Genomic DNA, 25,916 nt, shown 5'->3' with positions numbered 1-25,916 from the left:
TTACTTACAAAATTACTCAGAGAAATTGCTTCTTATAGAAAGCCTTCGTCAAGTTCAGAATAAACCAGTAGTGAAATAAACAAAAGGGTTTTTGCCCCAGGAAACCTCCTACTTCTTACCCAAATAACGCGGACAGCCGAACTTATAGCCCAACTAGAACATCTCACAGCTTTATATTATATAGTTTCTGTGTGGACCGCTAATCAGCTGTAGTTCACGAGATATCGTTACAAAACTTAAATTTGAATTAAACTTCATTTGTAACTTTCTTGGCTATTTGAGCGTAGGCATGGAATGAATCTTTTTAATCGTGAAGTGATTTTGGTAGTTTTTACAAGCTATTAAGTATGATATGAATTTTTGCTCTCCAGATGTTTTTGTTTAGTAAATAATTTCGGTCCAATTATTTATGAAACAAAAAGTTTGTATCGTTATCTCAGCTATCAGGCTATCGGCGACGACGAAAACCCAACAATGGCGATTACTTAAAAAGCGTAAAAATAAGCATTTCCCAACCTTTAAGTTAATCTATCGATAATAGTTATTAGTAAACGTCGCGAAACGTAACATGTGAGACGGGTGCAAATCAGCATGGCCATATTGTCATGGTCAAGTCTTTAGTTAGAACAATTCGTCTGCTTTACGCGCTACCCATTTTTGGCACTATATAACGTGTACAACTATCTTTTTGCCACAGTCTCATCGAATAGAATGAATTATTCTGTAAAATTACATTAATGAGCTAACTCTTATAATGGACAGGATTCTATAAGCATAGGAAAAGCATATTGATATTAGAGGCGTCATTTGATCATGCGAAAAAAGCACGGGTCGTCGTTGCTTCTGTTCAACGATTTTACGTACGATTTATGTTGCATGCACGCCAGTAGTAGCATGGCTACATGAAGAAAACCCGCTTAGCACCATTTGTTTCGTAGAGAAACTAAGCCAACTTTTGTTTACAAATCCAGTTTTTCCTCAGCTTCATTGTAGCTCACCGGCACCCGTACGCTTTATAGCGTTAGCTACACGCTCGCATTATGTGCAAAGTGTACGTTTCCGAACTCACGTCTTCTGCCAGCCAGCGATTATGCTCCATTGCACGCCATACATCTACTCGTTTTCTTACCTTCGTCGCCCATCGGTTCGTGTATATATTAGCTTGCACTACACGGCGAGTCAGACCAACGGATGCCCCGTCATTCAAGCGCAGGAACATATTCATATACAACCAGCTACATGCATATCCATACACCAACGACATATATATTTCCCTCGTTTTAGCGCACTTCCATATGCTCTGCATTCTCACTCAACCATCTAGCAGCTTCCTATAAAACTATTCCAGCTCGACTTTGAAGCTGTTGACGTTGCTCCGGACTGTGAAACGGCACCAAAAATAAGCCGCAGGCAGCCACAAGGCTAAAAGGTAAAACGGGACCTGCGCCGTGGCCTGCCACCGAAATGAATGTGTGGAAAAATAATACTAGAACTCGGTAAGTGTCGACCTGTATGTATGCAGTTGTCTAAGTGTGTGCTTGTATGCATGACTTCAGAAAATAGCCAAAAACACTACTTGAAGAAGGGCACTTCTTCGAATCACGCAGAGTTGTTCCAACTCTAGTCACGTCAAAAGCGTAACTCCTGTGACTTAGCAAATTTACACCCTAACGAAAACTATGTCGAGCTAGTAACTGTGCCGTAGACTACAGGGAACGTAAAAACGCATTTTCTAGATACGCCAACAATAAATTCGCTTGAAGGTTCTGCTTTAATGTTCGAATTCTTTTTGTCCAATATAGTAATATTAGGAATGCATGTTTAAACTCTGTTGTTCTAGTTTTCTCCAAGTTGGCTATTGCAGTGCGTACCTGACCCCTCATGATTACGTGTCAGCTAGTTGAATGCCTATACCGGCTGTTTTTGCATGTTTACTCTATACAGACGTCGTGTAACGCTCCGTGAACCCGAGTGAGCCTCATACACCTTCGAAGGTGGTCGTCAAAAATTTAGCACCGCCGTTTCGGCCCATGTTTATCGAGTTGCCTACCTCTGGTAGTTAGCCATGCACGAACTGTTTGTCCTTCGCTAGGCGTTCGTGTAGCCGTATTCGGATCAGTACCTGGCTGTGCGTTTCTTTCCAAATGAGGCAATCGCTGCTTTCTCCGACTTGATGCTGCTTTTCTAAAGATTTGGCGAATATGGGTAGGGTACAAAATATATCTAATATAAAAAGTGCGTATCTACTAAAAGCTTGAGCGTTCCGTAATGGATCTTCCCTGTAGTATTTTTTGCATAAATACATATTTAGAAAGCACTCATAACATTTGATTAAAAAAAATATCGGGATTTGTTTAAAATTGTTAGGAACTTATAAGATTGTAAGTAAGGTATGAAACCCTGTGCGGGATTTCCCATTCTTATTTTATTTTAAAGTAGACAATGCTGTTTAGATATATATTTACAGAAAACAATAAGCAAAATCACGCGCAAGATTATTATTTTTAGTGAATCTAGGTAGAATACATGTCCACATATGTAAATATGACGTATAATTATATGCATATTCTAATGTTTTATATTTGTTCTGCAATGATGAAAGTCGGACCGCGTCTTACTAGATAAAAGTATTTGGTAAGAACAAATTACGCAATAAACGAGTCCACCACTTTATCAGGTCACCTTGACCCATAATTGTTAGTCAGCTCGGATATTGCAAGCGGACCATGCTAATAACTGTAGCGTTCATGTATTCTTTATAATAGTTGTTAGGATGGCAGCATAAACAACTAAATAAATATCTCTGCGTATTGCGGAGCAACGAATTAGCCAAAGCATCGAGATCCTTTCAATTGACAATCTTGATTTGGCAGTTTTTCGAACAGTCATGCCTGCATAACATAATGAACTTCGAAAAGCCTGACGATATTGCCATCTCTCCTTCCTGCAGGCAACGTTGTGCGCTTTTTCTCACGCTGTGGCCTTACGTTTGGTTCTAGTCCTCAGTTCTAATTTATGAGCCTTTTCTGTGTATATTGTCGATCCACTTAATACTTCAATGTCGATTCCTCTTCCTGGAGGAATTCGCAGCGGCTCTAACACTTCCGCAAATCGGGTTCATCAAGATATGTTCCAATTGATTCTATGTTCGGTGTAGATTCGACCATGGTCGTTAAGCTTAGCTCTGTTACTACGAGAACGCCAGCCCTTCTACCACAAGACTGCTTAAAAAATTAAAAGGTCACGTTATATCTGTATTATACGTCAGGCTTAGAAACCTACCGTAATATATTTGGTATTTGCTGATAATCCGTTGAGATTTATCCCAAATCGTTCATTGGTGCGCTGCACCAATATGCAAGGCGATTGAACCGCTTATATCGTGCCTACGTATCCTTCTGAGATGTTTTTGTTTTGTAATAGTGCCGCTTTATCATTTAAATCTTTTCTGCTTGTTACAGCGCCTTGTTTACATATAATCTGTGTAGTAACATCTTATGCCCGATTAGATATAGCAGAGATCGCCGACCAAAGTATTGAGCTAGTGACAAAAGGCACAGTGCCATCATACGAGATCTCACCTTTTTTTAACCCGTTATTTCGCTAGATAACATAATTTTCATACCGTTAGACAACGACGATTAGCGCAGTCGAACAAACAAATCTCTACTACCACATATAAGCATATTGCATAGAGGTGCTCTATCCAGTTTCAACTGGTCTATATATATATAAAGGCCAGGGTAGATCTAAGATACTTCGACAGATATCTGTGTGTATAACGCTGATTACTCTCAAATTGTCACGGGACTTCCGCCTCATCATGTGTGTACGGTTTGAAATGTAACTGTTGTTATTACGTAAATTATCTTGCATCAGTTATCTCAAGCTCGTCAATGTCTTTATAGTTACACGGCCCAATCCCTAAAGGAACCTTATGCTTAACCTGAAGGTACGGGTTTCCTATCAGTCTGAGAGTTTCAGAGCTAATTTTACCTATATTATTTTAATTAATATACTACCTATATAATTTTAATATATTTAAATAGCACTCATAACATTTGACTCAGAAGACGTTAGAGTTTGGTTAGAACCCTGAAGTTGAAGAGGTCTTTGAGATTCTTAGTGGCGTTATAAAACTTATACTATTCTTATGGTCAACTTTATAGAGGAGCTAAATATATTAGCTACCTGCTCATAGTATTCATCTACTTAGCACTAACAATCCTGTCATCCAAATATTTTGAAAAAAAAAAAAGAGGGAAATGTCCGCTTTGTGGACCACGCAAAAAGTATCCAATAATGGAGAGAAAGGAACCGACAAAGTGAAATGTGACAATATTTGGCAGTAATGCTCAGAGGTAATATATAGTCGAAGCACCGATGCATACAGCTTTTGTTTGTCGTGTTAAAATAGAACTTGTTTATACTGAATATTCCGAACGTTTGTAGTGAATATGTATATTATGGATATTCCGATCAGGAAAATAAGGCTTTACAATAAACCGTAAGTCTGCGTTTAACGGCAATTGATACTATCATATAATAGGGTCACGATATAACAGGATTTGATCTTTCTCTCCTGTCGTTATAATTGTCCTAGCATTCAAATGTTACTTTTATGTTGACTATTATGATCCAGCAACGATTCTCAACGTCTATTCTTTCGTAGGAAAACGAACGCAGCGGCCACTTCGTATATGTTTTTACCAATACTCAAGTAGATCAAAGTTTGATCGAGAAAAACTAAAATTGCCACTGATTTAATACGTTACTCTAATCGTATAGATAGATTGTTAAAGTAAATAGCTAGTAGCTCGTGCGGATACAACTACGTGCGCAGACTAATGTGAGCCTTTAAGGCATATACACAACCCCAGTAGGATTCACATGTTTAGGACTTTTTACGATTTTCTAACAAAATAGAATCTGTTTTTTACCTACCTCTCGGCCTGAGTTTATCAGAAAATACCATTTAGTTGGAAGCACCACTTCGCAAATACCATAGTCTGTCTTTAGAGGGTTTAACTGGGTAGGTCGATATGTGCCTCATTAGTGAAAAAATGTATTGGATAAGTTGTTGAACTATATTTCGCGGGTTATAGGTAAAATTAATTATGGGATATGATTTCAATCAAATCAATGTGCTTCATACGAAATATCTTGCTAAGACGCTAATTACACAGCCTACAACACCGACGCATACTGCACGATCGAAGCATGACTTTAGTGAAAAGCCTTTTCGGAGCCTTGATTAAATAAGCTAGTTTCAGTACCAGATATAACGATTCGTTCCCGATGCATTCGGTGTTAATATTTTTCAATTTCAGCAAAACACCGATCTTAAACACACAAAAATTTTGTAAATAATTTCGATTAATCAAGTGGGTTAATTGCGCGACATCTACCCATCTTACTGATATAGCTAAACCGAAGGCTGCGTCCATTTAAACGATCCATTCCACTAACTGCTTTCCTAATTTACAGTGCTACCTGGGCGTACCTTTAACTACAAACAGTTTTATACTGTGTAAGTGTGAATTTATTGTATATTAGTAAACACAGTAACTATATCTAGGCCTGACGGCGAAGATATGCCTGTTGTAAAATCTTTGAAAAAACGTTGTTATCAGCTTGAAGCCGCCCTGAATTTTACCACGCCACGTTATCGAGAAATTCAGCTAAAATCATTTTGCTTTGCAGAAAGACAAGCATTTCATTCACTCACAAATTATGTACCGCACTATATCGCATAGCGATAGTGATCAGCGAAAGAAGACATAACTTCATAGCTGGGAAATCTTGAAATGTTCGAGATTTCAGATTTGACAACTAGTAAAAAACGATATTTATGGAAGAACAACAAAGTGGCCTGCCGCAGGAAACTCTAACTGCAGAATTATTAAAAACATAACACCTGGAAGCTAAGCTTGTGCAAACTAGGTTTATTGGGCTAGGTTTATTATAGATCAAACATACAGTCGAAATAGGGATAGAATAAATCTAGTCTACCGCAGACCTGCAGGTTCCTGCGTAACTTAAAATGTGGGCATCGGGCGAAACCGTTGCCTGGTAGAAAAATATCCTTATCCTCTAGTGTAATGACTGAAGATAAATTATAATTTCTTTAAACGGTTAGTAGGTCCGAGTCAACATTTATTTAACACTGTTTTATGAAATAATTATAAATTTACTTTTCAATTATAATACCTATGTTAAAGGATTAGCTGGTAGGTTTGCAAATTTTAGCTACGCTCTTACGTAGTTCTCACAATGCGGATGCGAACTTGCCGCTTCCTTATCACAGAGTTGAGGCTAGTTTTCTAGTAGTTATATAGATGGAGTACCGCAATAACCCTTCTGTCAATTAAAAGCAGCGTTTTCTGGGCACTTTTATTTATACGGAATACCCGTGAACATGGAATAGGTCAACGTAATGCCGGCCACCGGCAGCATTTGTTGGACCGACTCCAAAGGCTGGTAACGATCACCAAAACAATACTTTGTTTCTTGCCATGAGCGAAGCTGACGATTGGTTAGCTGATTGGAGGAGTGGTGGCGTAATGGAAGGTAATAGAATCTGCATATAATAACATTCTTTATTTTGAACCAGCAAGAAAGGGTACACCGATTAATAAATAAAATACCTAGAATATAATTCGTCGAAAGGTCGTAACGTCCGATGATATTATTGCTCGCTGCGCAGGATGATTAAATAGACTGTGTATTATATGCCGAAATAATAACAAATACAAATGAGCAACTCGATTCGTCAATGTGAAGCCGAAGCTGACAGAAGATGCTGTATCTTGCTCAGGTTGACATAAAGCGCCCTGAAAAAACGTTGAGGGAAAAAACACACGAATGGATCATACACATTGAGCACTCAATAGTTTAACTTGTGTTCCCTAATTCACACTATGAATGTACGCACCACAAAGGACGATCTGATAAACACGAATATTGATCGTGCACGTGCGTGCCTTGCTGTTGACAGTGAAGTAGCAAAACGGGCCGACCTATAAACGTTAAAAAGCAATCAGGATCTGCTTCTTCTACTAATACCAATAATTTAGTATCCGGCTTCACGCAAGTTCGCTTGTTTAGACAATCAGACAACTCTGAAAGAAAGACGTACCCACATCTGTGCTACTTCGAAGCGTGCCTGAGAGTTGATTTTTTAATTCAATCCATTTATTGAGAGCTAGAACTACACGTATTTGTGGTGCGAGAAGATCGCTAGATCTGACTCTAATTGCCTTAGAACATTTTTGCGTAGACACTGAACGTAAGCGAGGCATTCAAATATGGCTGAACGTCACAGGCAAATTATCAGAACGTCTTTCTGTCTCACTTCATCATTGTAGAATGGTCAATCAAGCAGTAACTACTATTTTTTAATATTTTTTTTATCTATAACTACTACCGACATCGGTATGGTCACCTCCGGCTTAACTTGCTAGTCAACCTTCTTAACTTTAAGACTAACCTAGCTTCCACCTTTAAATATAAGCTTTCGTTTGTCATGATAGCAAAGCGTCTGAAGCGATACTTAACCGCAATGTTTTCGACAAATTTTCGCAACATTTATTTAAGGACAACTAGGACAATAAAGGAGACGCGTTTTTGTCAATACGCTGAGTAATTTAATTTCGAGGTTAAATAATATTGAGCTTTTCGGCAATAAAAATATTTGTGAAAATTGGCTAACTAACAAAGTCAATTTTCAGCTCGTATTTTCCCGTCCTTCGCCGAGGTTCTAATGTGCGACAGACGTATGGTATCTACGGTACTAAAAATCGAAGGGAGCGGAGCGCCAATCTTCGATGCCATACGGACTGCTTACAAAAGTTGAAATCAGGCATTTAAACGCCTCTATAAATTAGCAATGACGCCGTTCATTCTGGTCGCGCACGGTAACTTTATGAGCAAAAGGCTCAACACGAGCCTGATGACGAGATTCACTGCAGGCATGAGAAGAATATTCCGCACAGTAACTGGAATAAGCAGAAGAGTATCGAGGCCGTGGGCAAGTGGTATAAAACTGACTGCTAGAAAAGTGATAACTATAAGCAGAAAAATTCTAAGTAGACCAAGGCCAAATTCGGCGGAGAAAGGAACCAAAGACTGATACGAAGACGCTGGCCAAATACGTTGCTTAGAAATACAAAATTTCGAGAAAAAGGACGTACACGCGGAATAACATAAAATTTAGGAATAGAGCTCTAGTCCGATCTCCGTCGAAATTTGCTGCAGTCGGTTCTAAAAGTTTGTCAGTATTCAATGGAGTACTTAGCACCTTGAGTAGTAAATACTGCACCTGACAAAAGACACGTTACGCACGTATATATGAATTGATTTAGGAGTAACCTGGTTCCCGTCTAGCAACATTTTTTCAAAATTAAAAAAAAAAAAACATATTCTTCTAAGTGTCTTATTTGCTATTTCTTGTACATCTATATCATGCTAAGCAGATCCCGAGTCCCCAATTGACTGTTTCTAGTACTTTTGGCACTGCAGCATCAACATGTCACGATATAAAAGATGCACATATATGTACAGTTTAGTACTTGTAAAACATGTTTTAAAAGACACACACATAAAGGTGCTTGCCCAAAACACATTGTATCTATAATTATAGGAAAAAAAACATTAATTTTGCGTAAGTGAATAGACTCTAGGCGAGAGAACTGAATAGAAGTTATTCAGTTCTCTAGCCTATTCTATTCTATGAAAAGTTAAATAACTTGATATTGCAGAAAAAACAAAGATGCCACTTTTTATTTGATTTTGCCATGGATCGTAGCATGACCATGTTGTCGTTGAAAATCATTTGTGCTAATCTAAGCGGGACACTGATAAAGCTTTGAAGAGCTACAAATTAATTTTTATACTCCAAGGAGTGCCGTTGGTTTTCGATATGTGGGGGGTAAAAAAAAAACAAATTATATACGTTTGATCTCTTGGTGTATATATATATAAGATTGTTTCGGCTGACGACAAACTTTTTAGTCGATAGCGCGGCTAAACAGGGTTAAAGGCTCAGACGCATATAGAACTTTTTAGTTCACACCCTTTGATAGGTCAATTCGGGCCCATGCAAGAGTGCGTTCACGAAACGCAAGCTAAACTATAATGCCAAAATATATTGTACTACTGTATAGCTTACGCCGTAAATAGATTTATTATTAAACTACATACGGCTCACCTTTAACTTCCTATTGACAAGGTGTAAGTTGAACCACGCTCTGACAGAATAACAGGCAACAGAACCTTTATGTGACATTGCTATACTAATTGAATTTACTTAAATATTAAGAGTATATTTAATTTACTATAATGTTTACGTTCGTCATCGTTAGACTTAGTACTCGTTCGAAAATGTTCTGCAATGCAGCAAAATGGAGAAAAGGTCACATGAAAATCATAAATGAATATTATCATTGTGTATTAAAGAGCGTCGTATACCGATAGCTCAGACACTGTTCGTGTATACTCTCGACTGGAGAAACCAATATTTTCCGATAATGTCTTGCCAAATTTAGACGAAAGTCTAGCTCTAGAACTATCCAACGATACATCAGTATCTTGGAGAAGGCCACAACGTGCAAACAAGATGGATTTGCTATAAGAACTTACGTTTGCTTACGTCTGAATTTGTACATATGCGGATATTTTTACAAACGTCGCAACCAATGCATTGCTGACAAAACAAACGTTGTGTAGTTCGAACACTTATATATCTGTTCATAGGGATATCTATCAACAGCTATCCTATTGTACCACCCTTTCAGTGACAATAGGGGAGTTTCCGTCAAAGGAGATCCCTGCTGTACCTTAGGGAGAACTAGTCTATTTATACAGACGAGCGTCTCAATTCAGACGGGTGTTACGCTGATTTTTTAGTTTTATGTATTGATCCGTGACTCTATGAGTCACACATCAGGAGTATAGAATAAAGCAGTTCAGAAATATAATAATGATCATAACAACAATAATAGATTTCAATGTAGACATTTAAATGCAATTCGTGAACAGAATGAATGTCTGAGTGTATCTTAAAATCTAAGTCGTAGTAATAACAAATCTATATATAGATAAGTATGACAATAAACGTGGCCAGTGCTTTCCCGTTCAATGGCTAGGCTGTGCCGAACTAGCTATAAATTAACTAGTGCCACATTTTCCAAGTAGAGCTTGGACATCGGCGATTGTAATTCAATAATGTTCTTTACATTTTCCTACCGCAACCGGGAAAAGTGACTCTTATGGGATGGTAATAATTAACGGGTAGAAAAACATAGTGCTCCCTAACAGGGTCCCTTGGCGGTACCTAGTCGTTAAAAAATCCTGCGCGGAAAATTATATCGTACATTTTCATATTGGATGTCCTTTTGCAGAGGAAATCAAACAGGCAGTTCAATTCAATCAGGGACCAAACATATCTAAAAACATGAGAGAGAAGGAGACAGACAGATAGATAGACACACACACTCGCACGCGCGCGCGCACACACACGCACAAACACAAAAACACACACAAGAGAGAGAGAGAGTATGCCTTTGCTTTCCCCCTTCAAGAACAAAAAAAAAAATAGACATCTCGTGTATCACAGCTTCAAAAGCACTTCTGAAATCTGTCGCATCAGTCAAAGTCAGTAATATTATGGCGCCCTAACAAAGAGTCAGCTGTATAATCCTTTAGTAATCGACTGCGTTTAGCGGGAATGGGATGTTTCTTGGTTTACTGTGGAAAACAGTGGCGTTTGAAAATTGTCTATATTGTCTTATCATATTTTAGCTTTTGTTTTCCTGTCAACAAAAATACTCTTCGGTTTATTTAAGTAGGAGCAAACATTTTCAGTGACAATTTTCCCGCAAGTTGATTTATTGGGTAAAATATAATGGCTGAATACAATGCACTTGAAATACACCCTACAATAATCCTATAAAGTTGTTATCTAATATCGTTCTATCCAGCACTCGAGATAAGTTTAACGTTGAGTTAACGTTAACGTTGAGGTAACGTAAGTTAACCTTGAGAAATGCTACAAACGGTGGTAAAAAATAAATGTAAATAATTCATATATTTATAAAAATTAAAAAACAAAGATCTGCATTAACTGCAAGAGATTGGGTTGATCCTGTTATTGATGAATGTTTGATAGGAGAAGTTTAGGATGGGCCATTACTAACAGGAAGTGTGCTTACTGCTGCGCCGAATATTAGGATACGGAAAACTTTCGTAATAGAAATTAACAGTGATTCCCAACAGAAATTGTTGGGATCTTTTAATATTTTTACAATTTTCCTTTAATTCTGATGTTCGGAAATGAGCAAAACGGAAAGTTTCTTCACGATATGCTTTTTGTATTGAGTAAAAAATTGAGCAGTTAGCTCTCTAAGTGCACACATTTTTACTGTGGTTAAAAATGGGCGGGGCAAATGATAAATGAGCTCTGTTAGTCACCCTCATCTTGGTCGAATTACTCTGTAAAGTCTCGGTTGAAACAAGTGGGCCCGTAACGCAGTAAGGCGATGAAAGCACGGACGAGAAAAACTAACTTTATATTGCAAACAGTCTGTATTAAGCGTACCTTATTGGTACGCTAGTATTTGTAATGTACTTCCGTGAATTACTTTACAACCAGTCACGAGCAAGGAACGCCACTTGGCACCATTGAAATTCAGTTAGGCTAGCTGTTTTTTTTCTACAGGGAATGCGAGCAGAATGCAGATATGACATAATTGGACCGGATTTAATTAATGAACGTATTTTGCACCACTGGTAGTTTAGGCTCAGATGTGGGCCTAAATACGCTTCGCTTCGATCTTAGATACAATGCTTTACTGCTATATCGAATTTGTGGCTCGAAACATTTATTAGGCCTTTCAAACCTCGAGCCAGTAATTAATCTAGAGATCCAAAACTGTAAATTTTTAATTCATTATCAGTTGATCTCCTTTAAACATAATAAAGCATCTCATCCCGCTTATCCTTCACCAGAACATTCTGACTTTTCATTTTTGTTATCGGTCTATTTGAGGTACTACCTTGACACCTCTACGCCACAAACGCAGTCGTTAATTTAATTGAAGGCCTGCTTTTCTTTAAACGGAAAGCTACATTGTCTCTTGTAGTTGTTTTCTTTTCTTTTTTTTTTTTTAGTAAGGATAATAGCATCGAATTAAACTCTCCAGAGAGAATTACGCATTTGCATATATATAGAGATTTTGTATGTGTCAAAGTGACTACATGCCATGCATGATACCTGTTTGTATCTCCAATGTGATTTACTATATCATGTCTGAAGGCATCACACATTGATCTGTGACGGCATATCAGCCATCTGAATGAGTAAAAGCATGCCCCAAACACGAACCGAAAGATCTGTCGATACTACTGTCATTTGCGCAGTCTAGCAAAAGTCATGCTTTTGGGTATCCTTAAATATGGACGCAGCATATACAGATCGCCCCCATGTGTGCCTTTTAGAACGAAACAGATCATTGAATCAAATATTCGATCAGCTACACCATCTTGCTTTTGTCGTTCTGAAAGTGTCATACGTTTCTTGCGTCTCCGTTGCTTTTTCCAAGGCTACTTTTTTTTTTTTTTTTTTTATAAAAACACAAGTAAGTTTATCTTATAGGGGTATATTATTTAATATGGGTGCATTTTAGACAGAATTGAGGAACTGTATCTGATCGCTTACGCTCGAATAAACTGGAGTAAAATAAACATTTACCGCAGATTAGATCGAATTTGAAGCGTCAAACGCGTCTGATACTGCTCGGAAACCCACCTGAGTAATATAGTTGCTAGGTTACTCGTTTTTTTATTTAGTAGCATATTCAATATACCTGTCATGCGTATACGGAGCGTTTTTTTCAATATACTATCCGTAATCAAGTGTATATGATATTCGTTGTCTTCATATGAGGAGGTAATTTCTACAATTTGTTCAATCTAATTGATCTCTAGCATTGTTCTAGTTCCCATCTACATATATGGCCCATGGGATGCATCTTTACATTTGCTGAAATTTTATTACACAGTTCTATGGCCACGTCAGCTTTGGCTCGTATATGAATGTGATAGGACAAATTTTACGAGAGAACCCGTTTGACTCTCTCCATTCGTATTTCAAAAATTTACGGTAGTCACCTGAGATCATAAGCCTACAAGCTTTTAACGGTGCGGGCATTTTATTGTGCGGACTTGAGCTATTGTTTGGCCTGCTGCAAGGCTTCATACATCTATAAGTTGCCAGAAGTAGCAATTTATAGTGTTTTAAATTGAGACATTTGGCCTTATTAGGTTTTTTTTTCGATGAAACGTGGATATTGTTTTTGTCATGGATGCCCTATTGATATTAGTTTAAAAAGATTATTTCCCCTACTTATACTTAACGTCTTGGATAGTCAATTCGACCTTGCCATGGTTTGCTATGCTACAAATTTTATATACCAACACCTTAACCATTTACCAGTAATGATTTAGTGTGCGGTTCCTTAAAAATTCCTTCTTATACTTTTTATATGAATCAATTGTTTTTACTTATATTTGGTCTATATCGTACCACATAAAGCGTCCATATTTTTCAAATAAAGACATTTCGCTGTTCAAACATTTACTAATAAAGATGGAAACATATACAGTAGGTAAGACACCTAATCACCAAGGTATTTTCAATAACCGGTCCTTACAAAGACGGCATCGGTATTCGAGATCGGATTTATGAAATTCAGGCCTAGTATAGAACGTATGTTCGTATCCATACCTAATTCAAACCTGTGATATATTAGGTTGTTATACTTGACCTTAACTTGGAATAAGGTGTTTTGCTTTCATATTCTGTGTTCGGATATGCTATCGAGCTAAGCAACTACCTAATGGCTAGTTGCTTGTTAAAGAGAAAAATCAAGTTATTCAATATAGGCAAAAGGAAAGCTCAAATGCATTTTAATAAGGTTATAAGAACATATGCATTCAAGAGGTAATGCTCGTAAATGTCTTCATAACTTGTTCCATTTTAAGCTACACGAGGGATATATCCCTTGAAATCTATCGAGCTCATTTCAAACAACGCAATCGCTTGCGTATTTACCTATAGCTTCTATATTCAATATATATTCTATATAGAATATATATTCTATATATTCTAAAGCGCTATATACTTCATTGAAATTGAATAAAATTAAACATATATCAAACTTGTTTTCTTTAAATACTGCAATTTCAGTAAGTCTTCTATTGTTTTTTTTAGGTAGCTCTTACATGATGTTTTCGATACTGTGCACAAATTGAGCTAAATCTGTAGAGAAGCCTGCAAACGCTGTTCCTCTTTAGCAGATTGAATTTACGATTTTGTCCTGCTAATAGGTGTCATTTCAAGTCTAGCACAGGAATACAAAAGAGTAGGGGTCATACGCAGGCGTTTAGATCATAGTCTCACTATATTTGGCATTATACCGTGTCCTGTTAGACGAGATACTCAAACTGACAAACTCAGCTACAGGTAAATAGAGTCGGCAGAAATATACCCCTATGCCTCGATAGTGCCCTCCACTGCCTCCTGATTCGCTAATGGCTTTTTAATATGTAAATAAGATTTAGGACATGTTTGTAAAATCCTCTTACATGAGTTGAATGGTTAGTTTAGCCTTAAATTCACTCTGCCTACATCATTAGCCTATGCCTATCGTAAGTTGTATCTTCGTAAGGATTTTAGTTCCACATGTTTTAAAATTCCTTCATGATTTCCTCGATTATGGCTAATTAAATTAATTATCGTTAATTGTTCTACCTGCAGTACTGAATTGGTAGGAATGATTCTGGTCTAAATCAAATGTTTGAATTCCCATGGACTTTTTTCTTATTTACTGGGCTTAATTTTCTAAGAAAAGGTGATCTTGATCGTTATCCGCTGCTACAAGAAATGCAGGCCTAGCTATCTAGCTAGCCTTACTGATTGATCCTTGTTGGTCGGGAATCGAAGAAACAACTTAGTAAATCTAATTTGTTGCTTCCTAAAATGAACATTGCTAAAGATACACAAAATGGCCAAGTTATATTAACTTTTAGCCAAATAAAAAAAGAAAATGTCACACCAAGCCTGCACTATTCCTGTGCCGTGTCGAAGATCGCTCTACAAAGCTGGGGTCGAAGTGGGGCCACCCGCCATTTTGCACAAACACGAACAGCTAGAACCCACATCTCATACTATACTACTATATAGGCCCAAGAAATGTCAGGTAACGCGTCTGAATTAAAGCAGTTATGTTAATAACTGCTTATTTTGCCTGATGTTAATAAGGGCCTATGGTATTAATCATTTATCTTGAAATCAATATACACAGCTGAGAGAATATAGTCAAATTCTGCAATCTACACAGAATAAACTATATCGTTTGGGTGATGAGAATAAGATGCTGTGGTCAAATAAATGTTATATATGGTTTTGTTTTAATCATTACATGCATAGCGGTAAGTAGGTAAAGATGTACGGCTTGCGAGTTCGAATTTGGCTTTTTGATGGACGATAAAAAATCCCTCTAGTCATTTTGTTTTGTACACGTCTCACTGACACTATTGAATCTTACTGTATCTGTTAAATGGGTAAATTGTCCACTGTTTATTGTGTTAAGGAGTACAATATAATTAACTAGAGGACAAACAAAGTATCGTAAAGGGTAACGTTAACAGAATAATATCTCATAGCGTACAAAAAATCGTTCCTTCCTGGAGCTATGTGACGATGGCGACAATTTATAGCGACCGTGATACTTCGTAAAGGTTCATAACTATCAACCCAGGTCATGTTTGCAGTAGCTTATGCAATGATAGAAAATCGACAAATTTTTGACCACAGAACTAGGCAGAGTCGCCGAAGCCGTACAACTTTCAGAAAAGAGATTGGGTAACACATTTATAAGGTGTGTTGTACTGGTAAAATGATTACTCTTATAGCTTATTACTGCTACTATCATTGTCAGCGCCCCTGGCATATTCTGTAGGATAAAAATATTAATTAACATTGAACTAACGTGTAATTACGTTAGATATCTGCATACAAGACATGCAGCATTTGTCCATCGCAAGCGCGGTTATCAAGTATCCTGTAGTTTGACGTTCCGTGAGCCAATCGTCTGCGGTTCAGTGAAAAATTTCTAAAAAAATACGATGGAAGTTGAAAATAGAAGCCTTCATAATCTAACTTTGCCCAGTTGCTAAATATCGCAAAACTAATACCTCGTGTTGCGATATCAATACTCTAAAGGGATTGAGCCGGCTTGAGCGCCTAAAGCTTAACAACGGCTCTTATTGATGTTAGGGTAATTTTTAATTTTTGCAAAACTTGAGGCGCTTATTACGCATGCTGAGAGTCGACTCAAACCTCTTTATACTTCGAGTTTTACGTCCAAACGGCTGGCTCTGAGCACGAAACGAAGTGTATCTATGCCCGAGTTCATACTAATACCATACCGTGTTCCTAAGATTAGCGGGCGAATACGTTGCCCACCAATTTATCAGGGCGACCAGGCGACCCAAGTCCATCCTGAGTGCAGTGAAAGATTTTAGGTCGAATCTATTAGATACTGAATAGCCCCGAAGCAGCCAGATAGTATAGCACGACTTATACTAAAAAATAAGATGCGATAATAATGTCCGACTAGGTCATTTAGCCCTTGAAATTAATCCATGTTCTGATAAGCTTGTGTATGACGGACGTTTACGGGCAAATAAAGTCCAAACATTTGGGCGAAATAGTTCGAGAAGCCTACTGAATAGGAAAAAACGAATGATGGATGTTCTTTGCAAATTGGCAATTGCTTCCAGACGGAAAACTAGTTGTAGTTATGACACAAACAACTAAACAGGCCGTCTTAAATCATTCTTATTCAACATTTGGCTAAAGAGGGCAAATTCATTGCAATCATTATATATATATATTTCACCAGTAAATGTGTAAGCGGCACAATAGACGGCAGGAAAGCCGATGGTCTTTAACTGTCCATTCCTACCTAGCTATTTGTGTTTTACTACATGCGTAGATACCCCACAATGTTTTTATGTTAGGTTATTGTTATTAATCGAAAAATATTGCTCTTACAAAGCAAAAACAAATCATGCCAAGTAGTAGCAACAATGTCTGTCCGCTAAACTGAAAAAGTTACAATAGTAAACATTTCATGTCACAATACGAGAGGATAGAAAAGACGCCCAAAACTTTGGCGTATTTACGCTAAGGACAAAAGCCGGTTTTTGTGCTGATGCTGAAATGCACAGGTGTACTAGGCGACCAGACCCAGCCATTATTGATTAACTAGTTCAATATTTTGCTTGGTCATACAAGTTGAGAAGCCTCAAGTGTGACCTAAACCGTTCCACATCAAAACTATTTCGCCAGAAGCCTAAGCAAGCAGACTGCTTTTTGCAGAAGTGCAAACTACTATAAATACATGATAAAAATCTAGATCTAGAGACAAGGTTTTTAGATGCTGTTTTGCAATACAATACGAATACCCTATTTGTTTTTAGATCATTATACAAATTAATGGGCGCATGGTTACGACCGCTAGCCTATACACAGCTTGAACAGCTCGATTGCACGGATTTACCCGTTGCGCAGATGAATCCGTGCACAAGTATATACGTGCACTCGTTTGTGCCGCGTATTGGCCAACCATAATCTCAAACCAGAATGCCAGATCTGTACCTTTCCGAACCGACATCACTAGTGTCAGTTCTAAGGAAGGAAAGTTTATCTACTTAGTCTTATTATACTTCATTGGCTTCACTTCACTTCACTTCACTCCACTTCACTGGAGCGAGTTTTAATACATTAACACATTACACATCATTGTTTCTCTTGAAATAACTGAAGCAAAGTAAATTGTAAAATAAAATAAAAAAATTTAACATACAGCGCAAAATGGATTTAATATCAGATACTAGACTAGTACCGATGACGCTTGACCACTCCGCAAAGGCTTCACCTGCTGTGAACTAGACCCACATAAAGTGAACTATAGTTACTAATGTTCGAAGTTTAAGTTGTGAAGACTAAGTTAACGCGGTTTACATTGTGGCCCTATTAATAAAACTGATTATTTTTTTTGTTGTACATGTAAGTATACTGTAGAATTTGCTGTTTACTTTTTTTAAAAAAGCAATTTTAAGGCCCCAACGGAAGCTGCGTTACTTTTATATTAAATATTTTTCAGTGTATTATTTAAAAAAAAATCTGGGTCCTTTTAATTTTTCTAAGATTATATTGCGATGCTTTTGTCGGCTATACAAAGGATTAGGCAAAGCTGAGCGCTTGATTAGATGACGTTTACGATTAAGGCGTCAAGCAGCGTTTAGTATATTATGATACATTAAAAATAATATATAGGGTATTCGTGATCTTATAGAAAATCGTTTAGGAAACGGCGGAACTTTATAGAGCAAACAATTTGACTAGGGACTTCGGGTCATAATTTGTCATTAAACGTCGAAATTTGGGTAGAAAATATATCATTGTGAAATTCATTCGTCCATAGGCTGCACAACAAGCGAACTCATTAAAAACAGATAGTAATAATTTAAATAAGAGCGGTAATAGATTCTTCATGGTTGATTCTTTAGCTCGAAGATAGGCTCACTCAAAAGCTTCACATTATACCTAGTTGTTTAGTAGTGTCTGCATAAAACCAGGACTGCGTTCTTTTATCTGGTCTATAATATCTGGAAATTGGACTAGATGAATATTGTAATAAGCGTCAGCTGTAAGATGTTAGAGCGTACCTTTTTTTTTTATTTTTTGTTAATTAAAATTAAATGGTGAACAGACTATGGTTAGTGGATCCTCTAGCTGAGCTGTATCGTAACAGCACAAAAGGACATAAAATAAAAAGCGTTAACTATTAAATACATTTTATGACAAAAAATATATGCGGTATAGATTCTTTAAAGTTCCTAACGTTATGAAATTTCCACGTTGTTAAACATGTCCAGTTAAACGCGATATTTGACAGCGGCTGGCTATCAAGTCCGTGATCGCTCGGCCTATTAAATTGAATATTCTTCATCCTTTGACATTTCTAGGTATCTGGTCGTAAAAATCCCTACAGGTAACTAATAACTTAGCAACAATCCGGCTTTCTTTCATCAGCATCAAGCGTGCGTTATACATCGCTATTTCAGACATTATTACCAGACAGACTACATAAAAGATAGACTAGCTTTTGGACGGAATATTTACTAAATACTTGATTTTATCGACAAACGAAAAGGTTGCAGCTCTTCAAAACTGGGGCCAGCTTTAATCATTTATTAAATAAATGGGCCTTTAGATTATACCAAATGCGCTTGACCGAAATACTGTTTGATACAGGGGTATAGTATGGCCAAAATGGTAACTATGGCTATTTGAAACGCTTAAACATAGTTGCGGGTAACAAGTTTTTAATATGAAAAAATTCGGCATTAACTTCTCCAAGGAAGTTCGGCTTATATCACGGCTTTCGATTCTTAAAAGGTCTAGAAGTTGATAATAATATAGACAATAAAACTCCGCGCTTTATGATCCTATGGGAGAAAAAGATGGGTCTATCAGAACCTGTTGTTCATTAAACAACCATATAATGCGGTTTAGTTTAACAGAATTAGCAAAATATAGGGCAACCACTTCTTTTCAATTCGATGCATGATTAAAAGTTTTTGATTTCGTATTTTTGAGGGGTGTATTCTCTCAACACCAAGAACAATGGGCAGTGGGCAATCTTTGTTGTTGCGCATTAGGGACCAATTACGGCCATATGGCGGGTATATGTTAGCGGACAGTAAAATCCCGTTCTGGGTTCAGTACATAATGTTTGCTTGGCGTACCACACTTAAAATGGGATAATGTTGGATAATAACTAACTGAGCATTAAACAGCCCTTATAATGACATTTTAGGGGGAATAATTTCCCCAGCAGAAACACTTTTTCAATTGTAGATATTTGGAACTTTAGTCTCGAACTTCGAAATGGACGGATTAAGATGCGACTAGTTAATTAACCCATTAGACCCTCCTATAGGCAGGCAATGGCTCTTAGAATAAATTCGAAACTAACGTTCAAGGTTTATTAAGCAAAAAACCTTAGAACACCGAGCTAGCACAAGCAGAAACGGGATAGCGTTGTTTCCATCCGCTACTTCTAAAAAAAGGCTGACCCATATTTCGTTTGCGACCCAGTTACTTTAAAAGCGACGTGGCAATACAAACTTTCGCCGTTGTAAACCTTCCTCATTAGATGTTCCTGCCCAGCAAAATATTAGTCGAATAGCCCGTAACATAAAAATAGCATTGGTTGAACATAAATAGCAAGCATGTGTCGAGGTCCAAAACGAGTTTTCTTCCTGCAGCTCGGTATTAGAACTATGTTTGGTGACAACAACACAATGATGAAAGTTGCCTCTGGACTTTTGGGAAAAATGCATTGAAACCGTAGATACGCCATTCTTTACAAAGTCTAATATCGAACTCAGCTGAACGACGCCGAACTCTAAAAATAATTTATTTTTCGACAAATTTTACAATGACATAATAAGTTCTGGAACGTAAGTTAGACGTTTCGAGTAACGTTACTACTCGTAAAAGTCTAATATTTTCCATAGTTGATCGGATGGTTTGTCATCGACATTACGATCGTGCTAGGTGTATCGGGAACTAGCTGGAATATAATACACTGATCCAGTATCTGACGAACACGGCTGATTATTTTAAACAGTTTTGCATTAACGAGCTATGCTTACATAATTATTATTACTACTACTACTATTTCTATGAATTAGAAAAAAAGTTACTTGAAGTCAGGCATACCTATATAGATCCGTTTTTCATTATTTTCAGATAACTTAAATTTTAGTCATTTTAATTGACTACTGTGAGGATCAATGACTTGATATAGTAAACAGTGAAAATGGTGAGGTTGCTGAAGTTCAAAAGTTGCAATTAAACGAATATAAGAAACGTGCTAAAAGTTCTCTTCATCAGTATGAAGAGTACTGAACTTTTGAAATTCTAAAAGAATAAACCACGCCCCTTATTGCTTTGCTGATAAAGGCTATGCGTGATCCTTGCTTAAACAATAAACTGGATTACGTAGGGATTACAGATCCATTTTATTCTATGTAAATGTACATTGTACTTAACAGGTAACTTCTATCATTCGCTTAGAACTATTGAAGTGTCGTTACATCTTATGTGACTTATCAACTATCCAAAGGGTATCCACTGCTGTAGCCATGAACCGCCTTTAAATTGTTTGATATATGCACGAATCCAAATTCTATTACCGCTTATCAACCCTTACATGTCTATAACAAAGACGTTGTCAGCTATTTAAGCAGTCCTTAAATTTCACTATGGTTACTGTTCTTTCGATCTTTGCTTGAGGGGTGAGGGGTCGCAATTCCGCCTCATCTCAAAATAGACTCGAGTCGGATTGTTATTGAACTACACCAGCTATCCCTAGTTTGTTTGCACAAATCCTTCCCAATTATTTCACGCCTAATGATCGTTGCGGAAAGCACGTTTTGTGATGGAACTTGTGCTCTTCCAAAGTGGTACTTCAAGATACTCGTGCGTAACGGTCGTGTAAGATACTCGTCGGGCTTTTGTCATCGGACTTAATTTCTAGCTACTTGCTACGATAAAGTGGGATTTCTAACTGCAATGCGCGCCCAGTTCACCTATTGTTCTGGTGTTTGGTAGGTGCCCGCTAATCTGTATGTATCAGATCACTGAGAAGCCTAAAACCACCTGTCTATGCGGATGTACACCTTGAAAGGCCTATTCAATAGCTCTATGTAATAGTATTATTTTCTTGCCTTGTAGCCAGATAGCCTTGGCGTTGCGGACACGATTATATGTGTAAGACATTAATGCGTCTGCAAAGAATAGTCAACCTGGATAGCAGAGAACATGAAAACATTCTAATTTGGCATATAAGAAAATGCATAGCAGCGTTTGTGCAAATAGTCCTATTAAGAAACAATTAATAACTAAATTTCAATTTGACGCTAAGGACATTTAACTATTAAATATACTACCCGATCAAGTTGATAGATTCTGCTCTGTAAACAGAAGTAATCAATTCGGCTTATTACTAGCTTACTTTGAATTCGGCTATCTGTTAAAAAAAAAAAAAAAAGGGAATTGATGATAGAATACTTTGATTCTAATCTACTACTCGCAGTACGTTTCAAACTAACGTACGAGAATTTTCCAATAACGAGGATAAGGGCAGGACCCCCTTGCCAATTGTATAAACTTTCACACAACTTACGCTTGTTAAACAGACAAAATTATTGTTTGGTCGTGATGCACCTATTTCATTGTGAGCTAGGAATAAAATTTGTGTCGTATAGGTTAAAACGGCGAGCGTTTTAAAACGGGGTCCATGATTCGCAGATATCGGCCACTTAACCCTGTAGGTAGAGGCTCATTGTATCGCCAGCAGTGAAAAAAAGCTGTATTTCACAGCAAGTAATTTACCCCCATTTCGAAATGAAGAAGTTACTCTATTTTCAAAAAAAAAACGTTCATTGTACATTGTATGTCTGCTTCGAACTGAGATAAATTTCAACCCTCTACGCATAATACGTTGTTACTGCCTTTACGCACGATATGGTAGAATTTCTGCTAATAATCGCGCATATGGTGCCAGATAAAGTACTATAGGATAACTTCGGTAATTCAACGTAAGCAGCGGACTGAAGCTGAACGCGACTGAGACCAATACCTCAAAAGGCATCGTAGAACGTAGCAATACTATACGTTAATACTTTGCGTCTTTCGTAACACTTGACAGTTCATTGCTTGAATGAATACCTTCAACTTTTAACTATTTGTCACTTAACTTTAATTTTTATCTGGAAATATAAAAATGAAAGAGAAATAAGATTTAATAAGTCTAGCGATGATGGCATTTACGGAAAAGGGTTAGGTTTGGTCAATATCATGTATACGGTGCTCTTGGTAGCGTATACGTTTTTAAAATTGTTTTTTTAAACGCATTTTTCATCGATTTTAAATGATCAAACGCTTCAAGCTGTTCACTATTAAATTTCGATCTTTTTGAGGCCATTTGCCGTTGGTTATCTTGTAAGCTCATTAATTAAAAGCCAATCTGTATAATCTGGTGACTGGCACAACACACATGGAAAATTTCACCTACCTCAATTAATTAGATTGATATTTATCATTAAATACTTAGATTAGAAAAATATATCTATTAGGGTTGTAGCTCGGTGTTTTTTTTTAATTAGGCAAACGCTGTGTGGTAATAGGGAGCGTTAAGCTTAGCCACCTCCTAGCATTCATCTAAACCTTTGATACAATGACATATGGATACATGCATTTTTTTATTTTTAAATACATAAAGGTAAAAAAGATAAAAATATACATAAATTTACTTCAAATCGATGGAAGTCTAAGATCTTATATTCAGTTTGTAAAACTTTTTTCATAATTGCCCGATTATATGCATGTGTTTCGTTTCTAAGATCATACAAAAGGCATGGCATCAAAGCATTGCACGCACGTACATAATTTTGGCATTTTCTATATTGCCATTTACGTTAGTTATAAAATCTATAGCAGTATAAGCTATCAGATAGACGTTTTCTAGAGCCTTCGTTCAGAATGCTATTATACCTGTAGATTGCTGAAACGATGTTACTTAAAGGTATTTTTTTAGTCCTTCAAGAAGTTTACAGCATCATCGGTCCTAAGAAATTTATACATGCTACTGCTTGAAATTAGCGTGCTTGCACCTGTAAAACAAACGGTACGTTAAGTAAAATAAAAACATAAAAAATAAAAAGTTCACACCAGATAAATACATGCTTGTCACCATAGCCTTGTAGTAGCCCCTCTAATGTCCTGTCATAAAGCAATAGAGTTCAAAGTTGTTTGCGAATTGCAAAACTGTCTAAGTTAAACTGCCAACACTTCCTTTAGTGTAGGCTAGGATCTGGGATCCATAATGTCGCGTCAAGTAGACCTCTGTACGGATGCCGACGCTGGCGCCTGTCTGAGGTTTAGAACACTTCTAAGCAAGTTCTGGCCAACTTTAGTAATGAATATTTAAAAAGGAAAAAAGACGATCTTAGTTGTGGGACTCAAGCGCATGTTACCGAAATTACTTACTAATTTACAGGTTATCCGGCTGTGAAGGGTACACTCGATAGGCCAAGAGTTAAATCTACGAATGAGATTCCTGAATACGGACGAATCATTGAAGTGAATTAATCCCACCAACGACTAGGGCTTCGTTGTGTTTTTCCATTAAAAATAAAATGCCACCCCGCGCAAAAAATACGTGAGTATCATTTTTTGCTATCTTTGATTGTGTCAAAACTAGTCATCTTTTCTTTTTTTTTTTCTGTTAGACCTTATAAAAATAAGCAAAGTAAACTTAAAGTAAGCAGGAAATCAGGTGCGAGCTGTTCTGTCCGTAATTTTTTATAGTCACGTAACATTTTCGAGAAAGGTTGCATGTATTTCTTAGAACCTTGTTTATCAAATCCAAGCTAGCAAGTTATGGGGCAAAGTGTGATAATGGAAACTTTTTATTGTTCATTTTTTTTGCCCATGTTTAACTAAGTAAATTTTTTGTGAAAAACTTCTTTATGGAGCCGAAGAGAAATATTTAAATTAGTATCTTCATTGTGTCTGAATCTATGCGGTTTCCTGTGCAATTTACGGTACTCGAATAAGTTTTATTAATGAGTAATTATTCATACTGGTGCTTTTTCTCTACCTAGACGCCGTCGAGTAATTCGATTTTAAAAAGGAGAATAATAAAACAATCCAGATCCGAGATCTTATCGCTTTATCTCTTCATAGCAAAAGTCGTCATAACTACACTAACTTGGTCCTAAAAGTGCAAATGACGCTTTCTGACTTCCTGAAAGGCACTGAACCCAGTTCCGACGCTTCCTATTATTTCTAGCTCGTCGTACCTCTTTTTTACACCAGTACTTTTACACCAGTACAGAACCAGACTTTTACACCAGATCATTGTCAAAGTTTCTTCATACCGGTTCCTTATTGAGCGGCACCACTCCGTCGAGCAGCTTGCAACCGTTAGCGAGTGGGCCTGCTAGCCGAGGTTAGAGATTTCTTTTTCAGCGACCGAGATGCGCCGCCATATTAGCTCAGGTCTGGCTTAAAGCAAATTGAACATAGCTGTAGCATTAAGCTGTCGGCAATCTCAGTCCGTGAACGGCATACAACGCTATGAAATCTTTGGCCGCATTTTTCCTCACTGTCATGGTAAGTATAATAGTTTTCAGTGACCGAGCGCCGTATGTCGCACTGTGTCCGTAACTTGGTCAGTGTAAGTTCAAGACAGTGACATAGCGTATTCGCACATCGGTTCTTTTAACAATTTGATTTCGCTGCTACAACCCGGTGATTACTGTGAAGTTATTGTTGCAAATGGACCGAAGCAAACACTTTTCGTATTCTTACGCGCCATTTCGACCACTTTCGATCTTGTGCTAGTTTTCTGCCAATACCATAGTTCCATTACTGTAGAATTTCTAAGGTTTATGATTTATGGTCATCTAGGCAGAATAACCAACCGATGGACAAGCCAATACGTCATAGAGCCAGCTATACGGAGGCGGAAAATAAACTACCCCTCGTAGTTCTCATATGTTAAAAGCAGACCCGCTGGCAGAGCAATAAAAGTTTGGGAAGCGATTAAACGCAATACTATATTTTGTTGAATCTACAAAGCCTCGAAACGGATCGATATTGAATCAAGTGTGCACTATAACGGCCTTCGGAAGGACTCTGCTCGGCGTGCGGGCTATTTATGATTTTGTTTCGTCACCAACACCTCTATCGATTCCTTCCAATCAATGTT

At 37.3% G+C, this 25,916-nt stretch overlaps 2 long non-coding RNA genes across 3 annotated transcripts in view; one reads left to right on the top strand and one right to left on the bottom strand.

Annotated features, from left to right (window-relative positions):
• Positions 1–992: 992 nt before the first annotated feature.
• The window catches only part of LOC147754246 (uncharacterized), a 33,960-nt gene continuing 9,036 nt past the window's right edge, over positions 993–25,916 (top strand). Inside the window, exons 1-2 of the long non-coding RNA XR_015317395.1 lie at positions 993–1,496; positions 24,201–24,362. This is a non-coding gene — a long non-coding RNA (uncharacterized LOC147754246). The remainder of the gene's footprint in view (positions 1,497–24,200; positions 24,363–25,916) is intronic.
• LOC111254420 (uncharacterized) lies at positions 6,149–24,309 on the bottom strand. 2 transcript variants are annotated; one of them, XR_002675020.2, is made up of 3 exons: positions 24,191–24,309; positions 23,696–23,814; positions 6,149–6,833 (listed from the first exon to the last, which is right to left on the bottom strand). It is a non-coding gene; the product is annotated as an uncharacterized LOC111254420 (long non-coding RNA). The 2 variants fall into 2 exon arrangements; XR_002675019.2 differs by lacking the exon at positions 6,149–6,833 and adding an exon at positions 7,784–7,997.

This window comes from Varroa destructor, unplaced genomic scaffold, assembly GCF_002443255.2.
Source record: "Varroa destructor unplaced genomic scaffold, Vdes_3.0 BEIS01000007.1, whole genome shotgun sequence".
NCBI classification, from domain to species: domain Eukaryota; kingdom Metazoa; phylum Arthropoda; class Arachnida; order Mesostigmata; family Varroidae; genus Varroa; species Varroa destructor.
This window is presented reverse-complemented; position numbering and strand designations above follow the sequence as displayed.